Source organism: Zalophus californianus, chromosome 6 (genome assembly GCF_009762305.2).
Source record: "Zalophus californianus isolate mZalCal1 chromosome 6, mZalCal1.pri.v2, whole genome shotgun sequence".
NCBI classification, from domain to species: domain Eukaryota; kingdom Metazoa; phylum Chordata; class Mammalia; order Carnivora; family Otariidae; genus Zalophus; species Zalophus californianus.
In genome coordinates, this window is record NC_045600.1 from 17,933,330 (window position 1) to 17,951,830 (window position 18,501).

Genomic DNA, 18,501 nt, shown 5'->3' on the forward strand with positions numbered 1-18,501 from the left:
TTGAAGTAGTAGGGTGCTGTCATAATGGGCACTAGAAATAGTGTTGGTGATTTAATGGTCAAGTGGCAGACAGTGAAAACGCTGATTTCAGGGACTGAATAGATAGAGAGCTATGTCATGCAGTGACAAAATACTTGGGTCACTGATATCTGCGAGGAAGATTACTTACCTACCAGTCTATGTTCTTAGGTACAGAGTTAGAAAGCGTTGTAGTGATAATGTGTTTTTTTATTTTACTTTTTGTTTATCACAGGATATTATAAAATGCTGAACCAGGAAAGAATTGGTCCATTTGCAAGCAGAGGTAAAGGGAGTAGAGCATGCCTAATCATTGAAGGCCTCAAAGTGTCAGAAAATTGAATTGATTCTACACCCCAAACAGTAGGATATCAAATTGAAAAAAAGGTTTTAACTAAAGCCCTCAAAGACTTCAGATTTTTGTCCTATAGAAAAATTCTAATTAACTGTGTCTCCCCACTACCTATCAGTGGTCCCCAGCCACCTTCAGCTATATTAACCTGAAAGAAATTCATAGAGTTGAGAATGTACAGAAATAATTAGCCTTCAGAATAATGTATAGGAAAGTACTGTGGTGTAATCACTGGCATAAGGTATCCAGTGAAAGCAAATAGATGAAAAGTATAAATTTTTGAACAGTATTTCTAAAGGGTTCCTGGTAACTAGTAACTGTTTTATCATTAAAACAACTTCTGCGTGTCCAGACTTACGGTATCAGGAAGTGAGATGTGAAAGCTGTTCCTCACCCAAAGGGAAGATACTTGGAAATAACCACTTTAGGTATGGGCATGTGGAATAAAGAAAAAGAACCTTCTGGAGAATGCAGCTGGGCCCACAGAGAAAAATAGACAAAAAGATTTCCTCCCAGAGTGTAGAATTAGTATCCAGAGTTTCCCCCATCACCAGGGCACAGAGACCTTTTCATGCCTACCTGGCCGATGGCTGCCATGTATCTCTCATTAATTTTGTTTTCCAAATGAGAGTATTAGTTCTATTTGCCCTGACTTCATTGTACCATTTGGTATTGTAGAATGAGAAGGTATAGATAATTTGTCTACTTATATCATTGAACTTGTACTGTGAAGGGTCACTTCTGGACTTGATAAAGAGATGTGCTTTGTAGTCACCCCGAAGTCCTGGACTTCAAGCTGAATGGAACTTTAGTTTATCTCTGTTGGGTAAAGGAGTGAGTATATTCTGTATGGGAGAAGGTTAAAGATATTTGGTACCCCAAAAGGAAGATTATTTCAGAGATTGGATAAATATTCATCCAACGCATTTCCTCTTTCACCCAGGCACTGAGGGAAATTACATTTTCCAGCTTTCCTTGCACTTAGTTTTGGCCATTTGAGTGGATCCTGGTCAATAGAATGCAAGACGAGTCTTAGTCCTAGGCCTGCCTCTCAAAGAGACTGGGTGAAATTTAATTTTATTATCTGTACCTTACTTTAATCCTCATCTACCCATCTACTGCTACAAGAATAAAAACCTAAGATAAGATGAAACAAGTGCCCAAAATAAAGTATTTTTTGCATGTTTTAATTGTGGTATACGAATTTAACCCTACAACATCCAAAAATTATGAGATACTCTGCATTAAAGAAATCTGTTTAACGGCAATCTCTTTTAATCTCTTTTTTAATCATTAAACTCTGTTTTCATATAATATGTTTTAACATACCACAGAACTGATGTGGTATGGAGATACAGTTCAGAAGTGTGTCTATGGGATAAAGATAATCATAATTCAATTTGGAGAAGGTAATATCTCCATCATTAGGAGAAGATTCTATGTTAGTGAGCAAGGTCTACTATTTCTCCCATGCATTGGGCTCCCGTTTGTTGGTTTGCCATCAGCCCCAGTTCCAGTTCCTGATACTCCATAAAATTCTTCTAAGATAGAACAAAACTTTGGACTTCTGTAACTGGGAAGTTTCTGATTTGGTCACCCACATTCCATAAGTCCTTTCCCTCAGTTTTTAACTCTGCTTCTATGTCCCTTGTATTGACTCTGATAAGATCCATTGTTTGTCCTGGCAGACCATTTAATGTCAATATCACATGGGTGTCCTCTCTTGGGTATCCAAGAAGAGTTCCAAGCTATAGGTGAGGGAACATCCAGTCCACTCCTCTCTAGTATTTGCTTGAGATGATTGTTCAGTTTATCCTACTTCCTGCTCACACAATAACAGTCCCTTTTCTTGTCTCTGCACATTCAGGATTACAAGGTGACAACAGACCCACTCTGGGTATCTGAACCTTAACTTATATCCTTGAATCTACTTCTCTATCTCTACTCCTTTTAACTACCTCTTTACAATTTTATTAACCAAAATTTAACGTTTCTTTTTCCTCACACAAAACTGTTTGCTGCTTGAAGCTCATTATGACCTGTCAGAAAGAAATTCTAACACTTGCAAAAAATACTTACTCACATTATTTCTGGGCAATAATATTTTCCCCTAAAGGGTAATGAAAATAGTGTTCTCCCCTATCTAGAAAGGAGGAGAAGAAACTACAAGAAAAACATTCATTTCCACCTGATGGCTCATTGAACTGTGTCTCCCACCAGATTCATATATTGAAGACTTGACCCCCAGGACTTCAGAATGTGACCGTATTTGGAAATAAGATCCTTACAGAGGCCATCAAGTTAAAATGGGTGAACCTTAATCCAATATAACTGGTGTCTTTATAAAAAGGGGGAAATTGGAGACAGATATGTACACAGGAAGTACTCCCTGTAAATATAAAGGCAGAAATTGGGGTTATGTTTCACAAGCTAAGGAATGCCAGTGATCATCAGCAAACAAGCAGAAGGTAGAGGAGAGATACAGAATATATTCTGCCTTACAGACCACAGAAAAAAACCAACCATACCAATACCTTGATTTCAGAATTCTAGCCTACAGAATTGTGAAACAATAAATGTCTGTTGTTTAAACCACCCAGTTTGTGGTTATTATGACAGGAAACAAATACACCCTCCCTCAAGGACAGGCTGAAGAGCGTCTTGTTAATGCAACATCATCAACCCACACAACAGACACTGGGTTCTCATATCCAGCTACCCACGAATTCCTGCTGTCCAGAAACTCTTGATCTTCTATCTTACCAACACTTTTGTCTGAGTTGATTGGTCCATCCCTCACCTTTCTTTCATCCAACTTGTCTGGCTTCTCCCTGACTGTGATAGTGGGTGGCTACAGGTGGGGTTGCAGGTGGGAGATGGGAGTGCGTAGAGTGAGGTGGGGAATTTGAAGGGAAGGGCTCACTGTACCCTACCTGCAGAGAGCTTACTCTCCTTGCCTTCAGGTTAGCTCCTAATGAACTCTTACCAAGGCCACAGCATTTCACAGAAAAAGAAGACAATGAGTTTCATTTAGAGATAGGGATGTAAGATAAAGGTATAAACCTGGGAATCCCTGAAATCCTAAGAGAAGATGAGGGTTTATATAATGTCTCTGTATTCAATAAGGAAGACAGCTGAGGATAGAATCCCATAAACCGACATTTATATTGCCTGAAGGATAATAAAATACAAATACAAACTGACATTTATTATCCTCCTATTAAGTACTAGATACTATAAAGATAATAAGAGCTAACACATTCAATCTTTCTAGATGTCAGGCAACATTTGAAGTCCTTTTCAAATATGATCTCAAACTCTCTCAAAACTATGATTGTCAAGTACTGTTATCCTCATTTATCTGCTGAAAAAACAGGGTCTCAGAGGTTACCAAGTAGGAAGTGGAGGGTAGCTATAAAAAGATAGGCCCCTGGCTCTAGAGTCTGTGTTCTTACTGACCACAGAACACTGCTTGTAAGTAATAGCTTTAACTATAACCAACAGTAGGTTGGGTGTGTGAATTTACATTTGGGACATTCCATAAAATCCAGAAATAATTAAGTAGGTGCTGATAAATTATCCTATTTTGTAGACTAAAGCTCAGATAGGCTAAATAAAATTCCCATAAGTACAAAAACAGTAAATAGCAATGCTGGGAATGCATATAAAAGCTAGTGGAATCTAAATGAGGTCTGTAGTTGTGTTGATTGAATAGGATTGAACCGACGTCATTTTCCAGGCTTTGAGTTGTGTATTATGGTTATGTAGGATGCTATCATGGGGGAAAGCCCAGTAAAGGGTACATAGGATCTCTTTGTATTACTTTTACAACTTCTTGGAAGTCTTAAATTATACCAAATTTTAAAAGTCTGAATACCATTTTTAAAAAACAGTGCTCAATTCGAACGCAGTTTCCTCTGGCTCCAAAACACATTTTCCTGTCCTCGTGACACATTTGATTTTGTTCCAAGATTAGGAGTGGATAATGGAGCAGGACACAGTTAAGAGAAGGAAAGGAAAAATAAAAACATATGAAAACCTATAAGCAATATGTAACATTCACTGCACATTTTAAATGCATCCTCAGTGTACTCACATTACCCTTCAAGGGGATATCTTAGGTGTTTTTATGCCCAGAGAAAATTCAGGGATGTTAAGTTGCACAGGTCCCTACAGGATCAGAAAAAAATCTTTACACCTCCCTTAACTCTACACTTTTTGTCATTTCTATTATAAAAATCTCCCTGGCAAAACTTAAGGAGAGAACTGTCTCGGGAGCCAGGGCAGCTGAGGTTTCAGGGTTAGAGTAGATCCAAACAGTGAGGTAAGTAAAGGTAGACAGGTCTTGCAGGAAAAGCCGTTTCACAGAATGACAGATGCAAAAGGCAATTTTGCAGTTTGAAAGATCAAGTGGTGAAGGTGTGGGGACTCTCTCAGTCCATTTGGGCTGCTATCGCAAAATACCACAAACTTATACATAGGTAACTCATAAACAACATACATTTATTTCTTATAGTTCTGGAGTCTGGGAAGCCCAAGATCAAGATGTCCGCGTGGTTGGGTTCTGACCAAAGCTCTCTTCTGACTCAGACGGGACCATCTTTCTGTGTCTTCACACGATGGAATTGGTAAAGGGGCATTTTTGGGTCTTTTTTTATAAGATGCCAATCCCATTTGTGAGGGCTCCACCCTCATGACTTTATCACCCCCAGAGGTCTCAACACAACTTTGTGGTTTAGGATTTCAACATATGAATTTTGAAGGGATGCAAACATTTCACCTGTAGCAAGAATATTCAATGTAATTCTCTCTTCCAGAAGTTTGCAGAGCAAAAAGTAAGTCATGGGTGGAATTGAAGAAAAGATGAAGGGAAGATTGACAGGGTGAGGGAGAGGGTGGGAAAGACTTGAGTATGTGACTGTCCTGTAGGGAAAGAGCTTACCGGTATGAGAGATGGAACACCCTGGACTCCAAGCTGCTTAATAGGAATGATTGCTGTCCAGTTTCTTTTTGCATTACCTGGAGGACCTATCCCACTGTCAGGCCCATAGAGATACCAGGAATAAGTACACGAATTTGGACTGGCTATTTTAACAGTCATAAATGTCATCCCCCAGGTTCTATTTAATACAGTCCCAGCATAAATTGAAACCCTCACTCCCTGCACAAAAAGAACATGCCCTGAAGCAGTCTGTACACACACAGCAGGGAGGGCTTCTGTTTGAGTGCTGGTCAGACTCAGCTTTGCGGTATCTGGCAGGACCTGAGCAGATTGCTGCATGGCAGCTGAAGTTTAGGTTGCCTGCTGTTTCTTCCAGACAACTGTCAAGGCTGATAAAACCTGTCATGCTTTCCGGGGCTGTGCAGCCATTTAATAGCAAAAAGACATCACCATAGGAAGCAGAGTCAAGAGGCATCACATTTTTGGAAATGGATGGATGGTTGCTTTTGTTGTGTGTCTCCTTACAGCAACTTAAATGTTGGGCCACTCACCAGAGGCATCCCCATCTACCCATCCCTCCTGGAGCTGCTTTGGAGCTTACTGCCTAGGGCAAGTCTGATATGTTTGATGGGCATTGTACCACTTCACAGACTGAGAGAAAAAAGGCAGGAGGTCGGGTGTGGAGATGTAAGGCAGTGTATTTAGGTAAGATTTAACAGCAGGGCAGTTCAGAATGTCCAAATGTGCTTGAGTTTCTAGACCTGTCACAAAAAGGGTTTTATTTCCTTTCAAATGTCAAAAATAATAATAATTTTAAAAACAACTTGAATGACAGAGCCAATGGCTGGTTTGATTCAGGTGCTGAAACAAGATGGAGTAAAATTGGATAATGTTGTGTCGCCAACCTGTTCTTTTCGCTTTGGAAAAAGAAAAATCTAGTTTACCAAAACAGTTATGCAATTCTAGGTGTTTCAAGTTTTTATTAGTCAAGGAGGAGTTGGTCTAAGAAAGAATTGAATGAGCCTTCATAGAAACCATGTAATATAGAAGAAGAGTATGTTTCACAAATGGAATAGGCTCAAATATAATGAAAGTGTCCAAAGTCAGAAAATAGATGAGTGGAGAAATGATTATGTAGTCAGACACCTGTTCCCAAACCTCTCTTCTAATATTCAGCATGGTCCCCCCTGCCCGCCCCTCCCCCCCGTCTCTCACTCTCTTTTGCTAGGTCTTTCTGCACATGTGTACGTTTTTGTCAATTTGAGATTACAAATATTCAGGAAGATTTTTTTTCTCTCACCTAGATCATAGGTTGAAGCAGAAAATTATCTTTCTTCAGTCTCTCATTTTGCATATGGGAGAATGTTTTCTAGAATATTCTTTCACGGATGGTACAGTATTCAAGGCCCCTGTTTTTGTGTGTGTGTTTGGTGGAAAACTGGAGTAAACTAGCTCCAACTTTATATTTTGTTTGGACCCAAGTTTCTATATTCTGTCCTCTATATGAATTTTGATACCCAAGACCCAATTTTCTAAAATTGATAAATGCCCACAGAAAATCCTTAACTTCAGCCCCTGTTCACTATATTATCGTTGTTGTTGGTGGTGGTGTTTGAACATTTTCTTTATGTTCTTGAGATATCGTATATGATTTCAAAAAGATATTGACTTGCTGTGGACCAAAACTTCTCTAAAAAATAAAGTCTATTCTCTTAAAAGATGTTTACTAGGTTTAACTTACTAGGTTTTTTTTGTTTGTTTGTTTTTTGGGGGTTTATTGTTGTTATTTGCTTCCCCCCCCCACATGCATGTGGAATAAAATTTGCTGTGGAACGCTATTTCTCAAGATAATTAGTTGGAGATATTACTAGAAATAGAGGTGAAATCAAGAGTCAGACACTTAACTGACTGAATCACCCAGGCGCCCCAATAAGCAAGTATTTTACTGTAAACATTAAGAGCAACACTTCCCACTTACATATTCCCCTTTTACTTATTCATTCATTTCTTGATTCATTCAAGAACTTTTTAATACTTGCTATGGATCAAAACTGTTAAAAAACACAAAATATGTGTAGAAACAGAGGAACTTTGAATTCTCAATGTTATGTATTATTCAAATGGGAACATTTACAGATGGCCAGGCAAGGTGCTAGTGCTTTACCAAATACTGTACAAGATTGGGTTCACAATAGGGTTTTCTTTCTCATAAGATGTTATTCTCTGTGTATTAGTCAATTTGTGATAGTCTTACAAGTCCCTTGGAGAGCCACCCAAGCACCACAGTCTTTGCTTGAGCATTAATACAGTGTATTGTATTAAGTCAGTGAGTTACCAGTGGCTGTTTAGAACATGTGTTTGTCCTCAGTAGCACATCTCCCTACCTACTCTTCTACTTCATAGCTTATTTATTCCAGTGCTTAAGAGTGTGGATCCTGGAGAAGACCTGTTTGGTTTCAAACTCTGCCTCCTTCACGTCAGCAAGTTACTTAAACTGTCTGTGCTTCAGTTTATTTCTTAATGGGATGAAAATATTATTTAGCACATAGGAGTTAATAGATTCCAGTTTCTGGAATCCAATAAAAGTTAAGCAAATGGTAACTGTTTTAATACTACCCTGTTCCATTTTATTTTCATGCTTGTCTGGTCAATTTGGCATCTGAATTTGGGATCCATATTTTTAGAACTATAAAATTTTAAAAGACACAAAACATGGGGAAAGAGGAGATGATTAAATTATAGCAATGACAACAAAAGTTATAAATAGAATATTATGAGCACACAAAAGAGGGCTTTCACTTTTTGCCTGAGAAATCATGTTATGTTTGATAAGTGGCAAGAAAACACATCTTAAAATGTGGGCAAGAATATTCTAGACCCAGGAAACATTTAAGATAAGAAAAAATGGCGTAATAATATATATTTTTATTTCCTTCCTTCAGAAAACAGTTCTTGAATACCTTCTAAATGCTGGGCTCTGAGGATATAAACTTGAATTAGAGGGTCTCTACTATTTGGGAGGAGAGATGGATATATAAATGAGGAGTTACAAGTGGTATGGTGAAGGAGAGCAGGGGAAGGAGTGCACAAGTGTGGTGAGAACAGAGGTGGTTGCAGGCAACAGGTGATCTAGCTCTTTGGAGATAAGTAGAAATTACATAGGTGAAAAACACAGCGAAGTGTTGAGTGAGGATAACCCAAAAGAAAAGAATATTTGAAAGTTTCAGAATTATGACAACTATGGTAACTTCTGGAAAGGCAGTAGATAGACGAATTGTGTGAATTAGAAATAATTCCTTAAATTTGTATATGGCAAATTTAGACATGATTAGTCCTTTTACATACCTCACATTTTTTTTGAAAAAGTCTTTGTGTTACCCTAATATGATAGTAGATAGTATTGTCCCATTGCACAGATAAGAATAATGAGGTTCGTATAGTTGCACAAAATTATTTACATTGCTAATAAATGATAGATTCATATTTGTTATTAAAAATATAGGGAATAGATAAGATATGCAAGAGTTCATTTGGTCCAAATTAAATGTCATGTTAAGAAAATTGGATAAGAACATGAAAGAAGCTCATTTTAGGTGAGATCAATGTTAACACAGAAAGGAAGGTCATTTTCTTAATGTCCAAGAGATGTTCTGAACAACTAATCAATTTCCCTATGTCTAGAATTTTCTGGATCCAACTTATCAATCATTTCTAAAAATCTGTGGAACTGGGTAGAAGTGGAACTTACCCTACCTAAAGCTCAATGTTTAAGTAGAGGACATGACATTTACAATAAATGAATATAATTTTATAAATTTCCTCCAATTCAAACTAATGAAAGTCCAGATTACATTCAGAAAAAAACTAAGCTCTCCATCATCTCTCCCTTGTATATCTAAATAGAAAATGTATTTTAATTTTCCCCTGAAGTTATATGCTTTAGAAGATAAGTTAAAAATGTTTCCATTATCTAAAAATGATCCTTTCTAACTAATGTATTTAAGGACAGTTTTCAAAGCAGATTAAATGTGGTTTGCATAATTCAGGTAAAATATGTTAAAAACATTTTTAAAACATTTGGAAAAATGGTTTTGGGTAAGCTTCCCCTACCCTTGGTATCTGGTAAAGCAGGACTTTGTCTTAATTCTTTTTCTCACATATCATTTTATGTACTTAGAAGAAATCTCTTTTAACCTAAATGAATTTGACAAATGGATTTAGCAGATGAACAGATGCATTTAAAATATAACAGATGGGTCTCCATTTTCTTAGGTGAGATGATCTATATTCATTTTATCAAGTTACAAGGATGCTGGAATATGAGGTTTAAATGGTACACAAAAAATATAAAATATTGATGGTATCATGCCATAGATTAAATGGAATTTAATGTTTTATTAAAGCTGAAATATACATTTAGGGCACTTGAAAACTTTTAAAAAAATTTATCAGTAAGAATCACAAGTGTAAAAGGAATCAACAAGTTTACACAGCACTTGGTATTTTCAAAATATCTCATAAATTATAAGCAATAAGATTAGTTTCTGTAACCTTTACAGATGTGTGACTGTTGTGGTGGATAGGAGGAAATTATTTAGAAGCATACCATTAAAGAGCTTTAGTCATTAGAATAGTCAGGTCAAATGGTTAAGCAACTTGATGAAAAGGAAGCAATGTCAGAGCTCAGAGTGTAACCTGGGTCCCATGAGTTCTGTTTAGTTAAAAGAACTATCAGTAGTTCAGGAATTAATAATACTTATGGTACGTTGCCTATAGGACTGATAGTATTAGAATACTAGTTCTCATATCCCTTTCTTCTAACACTGCTTCTCAAAACATGAGCTCAATAGGTTGGCCACTCATTAAAACTTGATGAGGTTTTCTCTATTTTTTTTTTCTGTCATTTTGAGAAGTTTCATTGTATCTTTAAATAATAATGCTGTCACTACCTAAAATACAAAATTAATTTGAGCACTTGAAATTCAATCCAGAAATGTGCCAAAACCCTAGAAAATATGTGGGATTTGAAGATTTGCCACAATAATATTTTTCACCTTTTATGTTTAATTTAAAATTAAGATACTTAAAGTACCTGGGAATTATGGCTATGGTAGTTTTTACTAAACTATAAATAAAATATTTAAAATTCAGTAAATACATGTAAATCCCTGCTCTATTACATAATTGTTTTATCTATATCAAAACTTCAGTTTGGGGACACATTAACTCGGTCGGTTAAGTGTCTGCCTTTAGCTCAGGTCATAATCCTGGGGTCCTGGGATCTAGCCCCAGGTCGGGCTCCCTACTCTGGAGAGGAGTCTGCTTCTTCCTCTGTTAATTCCCTCCCCCCACTCATGCTCTTTCTCTCCATCTCTCTCTCTCAAAAAATAGTCTTTTTTTCTTCTTTTTTTTAATTTTATTATGTTATGTTAATCACCATACATTACATCATTAGTTTTTGATGTAGTGTTCCATGATTCATTGTTTGTGTATAACACCCAGGACTCCATTCAGTAGGTGCCCTATTTAATACCCATCACCAGCTTAACCCAACCCCCCACCCCCCTCCCCTCTAGAACCCTCAGTTTGTTTCTTAGAGTCCATAGTCTCTCATGGTTCATCTCCCCCTCTGATTTCCCCCCATTCATTTTCGGGAGGGTATGTGCTATGGTGAGTGCTGTGAATTGTGTAAGACTGTTGAATCACAGACCTGTACCTCTGAAACAAATAATACATTATATCAAAAAAAAGAAGATCAAATAAATAAAATCTTGAAAACAAGTAAAAACTTCAATTTGGAGGATTTGTTGACTGGTTTTTGCATGAGTTAAGGTACTGCTAGACAAGGTAACAACCAAGCCAGAAATTTTAGTTGTTTCACAAATAAAAATGTTTGTCTATTACTGTATAGAAAAACAACACCATAATTCTGTGGCTTAAAGCCAAAAACTGAATTGTTCAAATTCATTGGTTCACAAATTCCAGCAAGTCTCAGATGGTAGGGCTCATCTCTGCTCTATATTACTGGAAGATCAAGCCTGTTCTATTTACATTTTATAGCCCTGTTTTTGGCTACCAGTGTGGTATTGTGTTTCTCCTCCTTGTGGTTTTGTTTTCCATATGGTCTCTCATCATTCAGAGTATTAGCTCATGTCTCTTTACATGGTGCCTGCCTTCCAGAAGGGTAAAACAGTGCTGCTAAACTTGAGAGAGAAGAACAAAGCCAAAGGAAACACAATTCAAGATTTTAAACTATACCTAAAAGCTATAATAATCAAAACAGTATGGTAGAGTCACAAAAATAAACACATAGATCAATGGAACAGAATCAATAGCCCAGAAATAAACCCACACACATATGGTCAATTGATCTACAATAAAGGAGGCAAGAATGTACGATGAGGAAAAGACTGTTTCTTCAACAAATGGTGCTGGGAAAATTGGACAGCTACATGCCAAAGAATGAAATTGGACCACTTTCTTACACCATACACAAAAATAAACTTAAAGAGGATTAAAGAACTAAGTGTAAGACCTGAAACCATAAAACTCCTAAAAGAAAACATGTAGGCTAAATGCTTGGACATTGGCCATAGCAATATTTTTCTACATCTGTCTCCCCAGACAAGGGAAATGAAAGCAAAAGTATAAAAAAGTAGGAACTGAAAAACTAGAAAGACTAAATAACAAAGGAAACCATCAACAAAATGAAAAGGCAACCAACTGAATGGGAAAAGATATTTGCAAATGATATGTCTGATAAGGGTTAATATCTAAAATATAGAAAGAACTCATACATGGGGGGGTCTGCATGGCTCAGATGGTTAAGTGTCTGCCTTAGGCTAAGATCATGATCTCCAGGTCCTGGGATTAAGCCCCGCAACAGGCTCCCAGCTCAACGGGGAGTATGCTTCTTCCTCTCCCTCTGCCTCTCCCCCTGCTTGTACTCTCTCTCTCTCTCTCAAATGAATAAAATGTTTAAAAAAAAAAAGAACTCATACAACTCAATACCAAAATAACAAATATTCTGATTAAAAAATGGGCAGAGAACCTAAATAGACACTTTTCCAAAGAATATATGGATAGCAATGGGCACATGAAAAAATTCTCAACATCACCAATCATCAGGGAAATGTTAATCAAAACCACAACATGATATCAATTCACAGAATGGTTAGATCAAAAAGACAAAAAATAGCAAGTTTCAGTGAGGATATGGAAAAGGCAACCATCATGTACTACTGACAGGAATGAAATTGGTGCAGTCACTATAGAAAATAGCATGCAGCTTTCTCAAAAAATTAAAAATAGAAATACCAAATCCTAATACCCAATCCAAAAAGATATATGCACCACTATGTTTATTGTAGCATTACTCACAATAGCCAAGATATGGAAGCAACCTAAGCATTCATAAATAGATGAATGTATAAAGAATATGTGATACACACACACACACGCGCACACACACACATGTACATACATACAATGAAATATTATTGAGGCACAAAAAAGAACAAAATCTTGCTATTCATGACAATGTGGATGAACCTAGAGAGTATTATGCTAAATGAAATAAGTCAGACAGAGGAAGACAAATACCATATGATCTCACTTATATGAGGAATCTAAAAAAACAAACAAACAAGCAAAAACAGAAACTAACTCTTAAGTACAAAGAACAAACTGGTGGTTGCCATAATGGAGAAAGGTGGGCAGATGAGCAAAATAGGTGAAGGTGATTAAGCGGTACAAACTTCTAGTTATAAAATAAATAAATCATTGGGATGAAAAGTACAGCATAGGATATTATAGTCAATAATATTATAATAACTTTGTATGATGACAGATGGTAGATATATTTCTTAGGTCAGCATTCTGTAATGTATATAATTGCTGAATCACTATGTTATACACCTGAAACTAATATAATATTGTGTGTCAACTATCCTTCAATTTAAAAATAAGAAAAGAAATTACAGTGCTGTTAATCCTTATAAGGCTTAGCCTAAATGTCCTAATGGATAATTTCTGTTGTTTTTTGTTCAAGTAAATTTACAAACCCAGCTGAGAGTCAAATGGAGAAAAACCAGATTCCACTACTTGATGGTAGAAGTGGCAAAATCACTTTAACAAAAAGGCATGATTGGAAATTAGAATAAGGAAAATTCTCTGCGGCACCTGGGTGGCTCAGGTGGTTAAACGACCAACTCCTGGTTTTTGGCTCAGATGATGATCTCAGGGTGGTGAGATCAAGCCCACATCAGGCTCCATGCTGAGTGAGGAGTTGGCTTGGATTCTCTCTCCCACCCCCTTTCCCCCAGCTCCCTCTCTCTCTCTCTCTCAAATAAATAAATAAATAAATAAATAAATAAATAAGAAATAAGGAAAGTTCTCGTTTAATAATCTATGTCCCTACCATAAAAGAAAAAAAAAAAGTAAAAGAACACTATAAACCCAATGTAAGCAGAAGGAAGTAATGCTAAATATCAGAAAGAAAAGAATGAACTGAAAGATCTCAATGTGAGACAGGAATCCATCAAAATCCTAGAGGAGAACACAGGCAATAACCTCTTCAACATCGGTCACAGCAACTTCTTTCAAGATACATCTCCAAAGGTTACTGAAGCAAAAGCAAAAATGAACTTTTGGGACTTCATCAAGATAAAAAGCTTCTGCACAGCAAAGGAAACAGTCAACAAAATAAAGAGGCAACCTACGGAATGTGAGAAAATATTTGCAAATGACACTACAGACAAAGCACTGATTTCCAAGATCTATAAAGAACTTCTCAAACTCAACACCCAAAAAACAAGTAAGTCAAAAAGTGAGCAGGGGCGCCTGGGTGGCTCAGTTGGTTAAGCGACTGCCTTCGGCTCAGGTCATGATCCTGGAGTCCCGGGATCGAGTCCCGCATCGGGCTCCCTGCTCAGCAGGGAGTCTGCTTCTCCCTCTGACCCTCCCCCCTCTCATGTGCTCTCTCTCTCTCTCTCTCTCTCTCTCATTCTCACTCTCTCAAATAAATAAATAAAATCTTAAAAAAAAAAAAAAAAGTGAGCAGAAGACATGAACAGACACTTCTCCAAAGAAGACATACAAATGGCTAACAGACACATGAAAAAATGTTAATCATCATTAGCTGTCAGGGAAATTCAAGTTAAAACCACACTGAGACACCACCTTACACCAGTTAGAATGGCAAAAAATGACAAGGCAAGAAACAACAAATGTTAGAGAGGTTGTGGAGAAAGGGGAACCCTCTTACACTGTTAGTGGGAATGCAAGTTGGTACAGCCACTTTGGAACACAGTGTGGAGGTGCCTCCAAAAATTAAAAGTAGAGCTACCCTATGACCCAGCAATTGCACTTCTGGGTATTTACCCCAAAGACATAGATGTCGTGAAAAGATGGGCCATATGCACCACAATGTTCATAACAGCAATGTCTGCAATAGCCAAGCTGTGGAAAGAGCCAAGATGTCCTTCAACAGATGAATGGATAAAGAAGATGTGGTCCATATATACAATGGAATACTACTCAGCCATCAGAAAGGATGCATACCCAACTTTTACATCAACATGGATGGGACTGGAGGAGATTATGCTAAGTGAAATAAGTCAGGCAGAGAAAGTCAATTATCATATGGTTTCACTTATTTTTGGAACATAAAGAATAGCATGGAGGACATTAGGAGAAGGAAGGGAAAAATGAAGCGGGGGAGCTCGGAGGGAGAGATGAACCATGAGAGACTGTGGACTCTGAGAGACAAACTGAGGGTTTTAGAGGGGAGGGGGGTGTGGGATGGGTTAGCCCAGTGATGGGTATTAAGGAGGGCACTACTGCATGGAGCACTGGGTGTTATACGAAAACAATGAATCATGGGTCACCACATCAAAACCTAATGATGTATTGTATGATGACTAACATAACATAATAAAATAAAATAAAATAAAATATTTTTAAAGATTTTATTTATTTATTTGAGAGAGAGAATGAGATAGAGAGAGAGAGAGCATGGGAACATGAGAGGGGGGAGGGTCCGAGGGAGAAGCAGACTCCCCACCGAGCAGGGAGCACGACGCGGGACTCGATCCCAGGACTCCAGGATCATGACCTGAGCCGGAGGCAGTCACTTAACCAACTGAGCCACCCAGGCGCCCAAAAATAAAATAAAATTTTTAAAAAAAGTTTAAAAAATGAACCTTGACCAGAATCTCATGTCTTATGCAGAAACTAACTCAAAATGGATCACAGACTTAAATATAAAGTGTAAAACTATAAAATATTCGGAAAAAAACATATAAGAAAATACTTGAGACAAAAGTTAGGGAATGAGTTCTTCGATGTGACACCAAAAGCACAACCCATAAAAGCAAGTATGACAAATTTGATATCAAGATTAAGGACACTTGGTCTGCAAAAGGCTAAAGAAGATGAAAAGACAATCTATAGATTGGTAGAGAATATTTGCAAACCATATATTCACTAAGAGTTTAGTGTGTAGAATATGTAAATATCTCTCAAAAGTCAATAGTAAAGAACATTTCACTGAAGAGGATATACAGATGGCAAATAAGCACATGAAGTGTTCTATATCATTAGCCATCAGGGAAATGCAAATTAAAACCACAATAAGATACCACTATATACCTATCAAAGAATTAAAATAAAAAAAAAAACAGTGACAGCATCAAATCTTGGTGAGAATGCAAAAAATCTGTGTCACTCATTTTTGGTGGGCAGGTAAAGTGATACAACCATTCTGAAAACTTTTGCATTTTCCTTAAAAAAAACTAAACATGGGCGCCTGGGTGGCTCAGTTGGTTAAGCGACTGCCTTCGGCTCAGGTCATGATCCTGGAGTCCTGGGATCGAGTCCCACATCGGGCTCCCTGCTCAGCAGGGAGTCTGCTTCTCCCTCTGACCCTCTTCCCTCTCGTGCTCTCTATCTCTCATTCTCTCTCAAATAAATAAATAAAATCTTTTAAAAAAAAAAAAAAACTAAACGTGCAACTACTATATGTCTTACCAGTTGCACTCCAGGGCATTTATTTTGTCAAAATGAACACTTATGTTCATACAGGGATCCTTATCAAATAGTCATAGCAGCTTTATTTTGAATAGTCCGACTGGAAACAATCCAAATGTCCCTCAGTGGGTGAATGGTTAAACCTGGTATAGTCATACTATGGGATATTTCTAAGCATGAAAAAATAAGGGTCTATTGATACACACAACAACTTGGATCTCCAGGGAATTATGTTAAGCAAAAACTGTCATTGCCAGAAGGTTACACACTGTGAGACTCCATTTATAAAATTTACCTAAGAATAACAAAACTTCAGGGGCACCTGGGTGGCTCAGACAGTTAAGCATTTGCCTTCAGCTCAGGTCATGATGCCAGGGCACTCTTCCTCTGCCGCTCCCCCTGCTTGTGCTCTCTCATGCTCTCTTTCTCTCTCAAATGAATAAATAAAATCTTTAACAAAAATAACAAAACTTCAAGATGGAGAACAAATTAGTGGTTTTCAGAGATTGGGGTAAAGTTAGGAGAGAGTGGTGAGTATGTCATAAAAGGACAACATTAGGTGATGGAACTGTTCTGAATCTTGCTGTGGTGGTGACATGAATCTACACATAGGATAAATTGCATGCAACTAAATACACACATGCATATGCACAAAAGTAAAACTGTTGAAATCTAAATGCTACTGGTAGATTATATTGATACCGGGGTACTCTTTGTAATACTACACTAGAGTCCAGCAAAACGTTACCACTGGGGTAATGAAAAAATGTATAAGGAATCTCCTTGAGTTGTCTAATAATTGGTGTGCATCTACACATGGGAGATGGTAGGTGAGAGGAATTATTGTGACACCCCCCCCTTTGGAAACAATCTACCAGCAAAAGTTTCTTTCTTACTTATGCAAAGTCCAAAATTGCTATGGACATCATGATTGGCAGAGACTCCCTCCAATGGTGATATGGGCTTCTTCCTTCTTGAGACTCCATCATTTTCAACACCTAGCTTAAACATGAGTCACACAAGCAGACTGTATGTATGACCTGCATGTGTGATAGAGCTTGACAGATTTTCTTTTTTTTTCTTTTTTTCTTTTTTTATTTATTTGACAGAGAGAGACACAGCGAGAGAGGGAACACAAGCAGGGGGAGTGGGAGAGGGAGAAGCAGGCCTCCCGCTGAGCAGGGAGGCCGAAGCAGGGGCTGGGTCCCAGGACCCTGGGATCATGACCTGAGCTGAAGGCAGACGCTTAATGCCTGAGCCACCCAGGTGCCCCAAGCTTGGCAGATTTTCAGGGGACAGGCCTAAAAGTGTCCAAATTTGCTTTCCATTTTTTCTATTATTTTGAGAAATTTAATTCTATATTTAAGATAATAGTGCTGTCTGATGAATAATAATTTCAACACTCAAAACTCAATTCCAAAAGTGAACCCAAGACTTGTCAAAACGCACAGCTCAATTACTTGACACAATAATATTTCTCACTATATTTGTTTAATTTAGGATTAAGACATTTGATTTTCAAAAGTATAGTTTTCACTAGTCCATTGACTGGATCTTGCATTTCACTGAAGAGTACCCCATCATTTGCCAGTACTTAGCTACAAGTAGGACAGGTAATGTAATCTTACTGTACCAAAGAAGCTGCAGATTTCAGAAGTTGTAGTGATCAAAGAACAGTCTCCCACCTAATAGTTTCGGACACAGATCATGGAGAAATTTGGGTCTAGGGTCATTCCATATTTCTGCCTTAAAAAAAATTGAGATTAGTACCTATAATGGGTGATCTAGTTTCCTAGAAATACCTACAATTTGACAGGCACAAGGTGTACTTCAGCAACTCTAAATGTCCATGCAAATACCCCACATTATTGCTGCTATACTGAAGAGCTGCATACAACATAAGGAAGTCCCCTGGAAAATCATCCCATTATATTTAAATAAGATCTATAAATCTAGAAATAATAATTATTAAATTTGAATACATTATTGCATTAGAGTACTTTTTAAAAGGTTGTTAACTTGCTAATAAGTAAGACAAACTTGATTTTCTCAGGTAAGGGGGAATGGTTAACTAGAGTTTTACATGCTCATAAACATTGACTCAACATTTGTCTGAATCTAAAACAAGAGAAATATTCTATTTATAAGACCCATAGTCAAA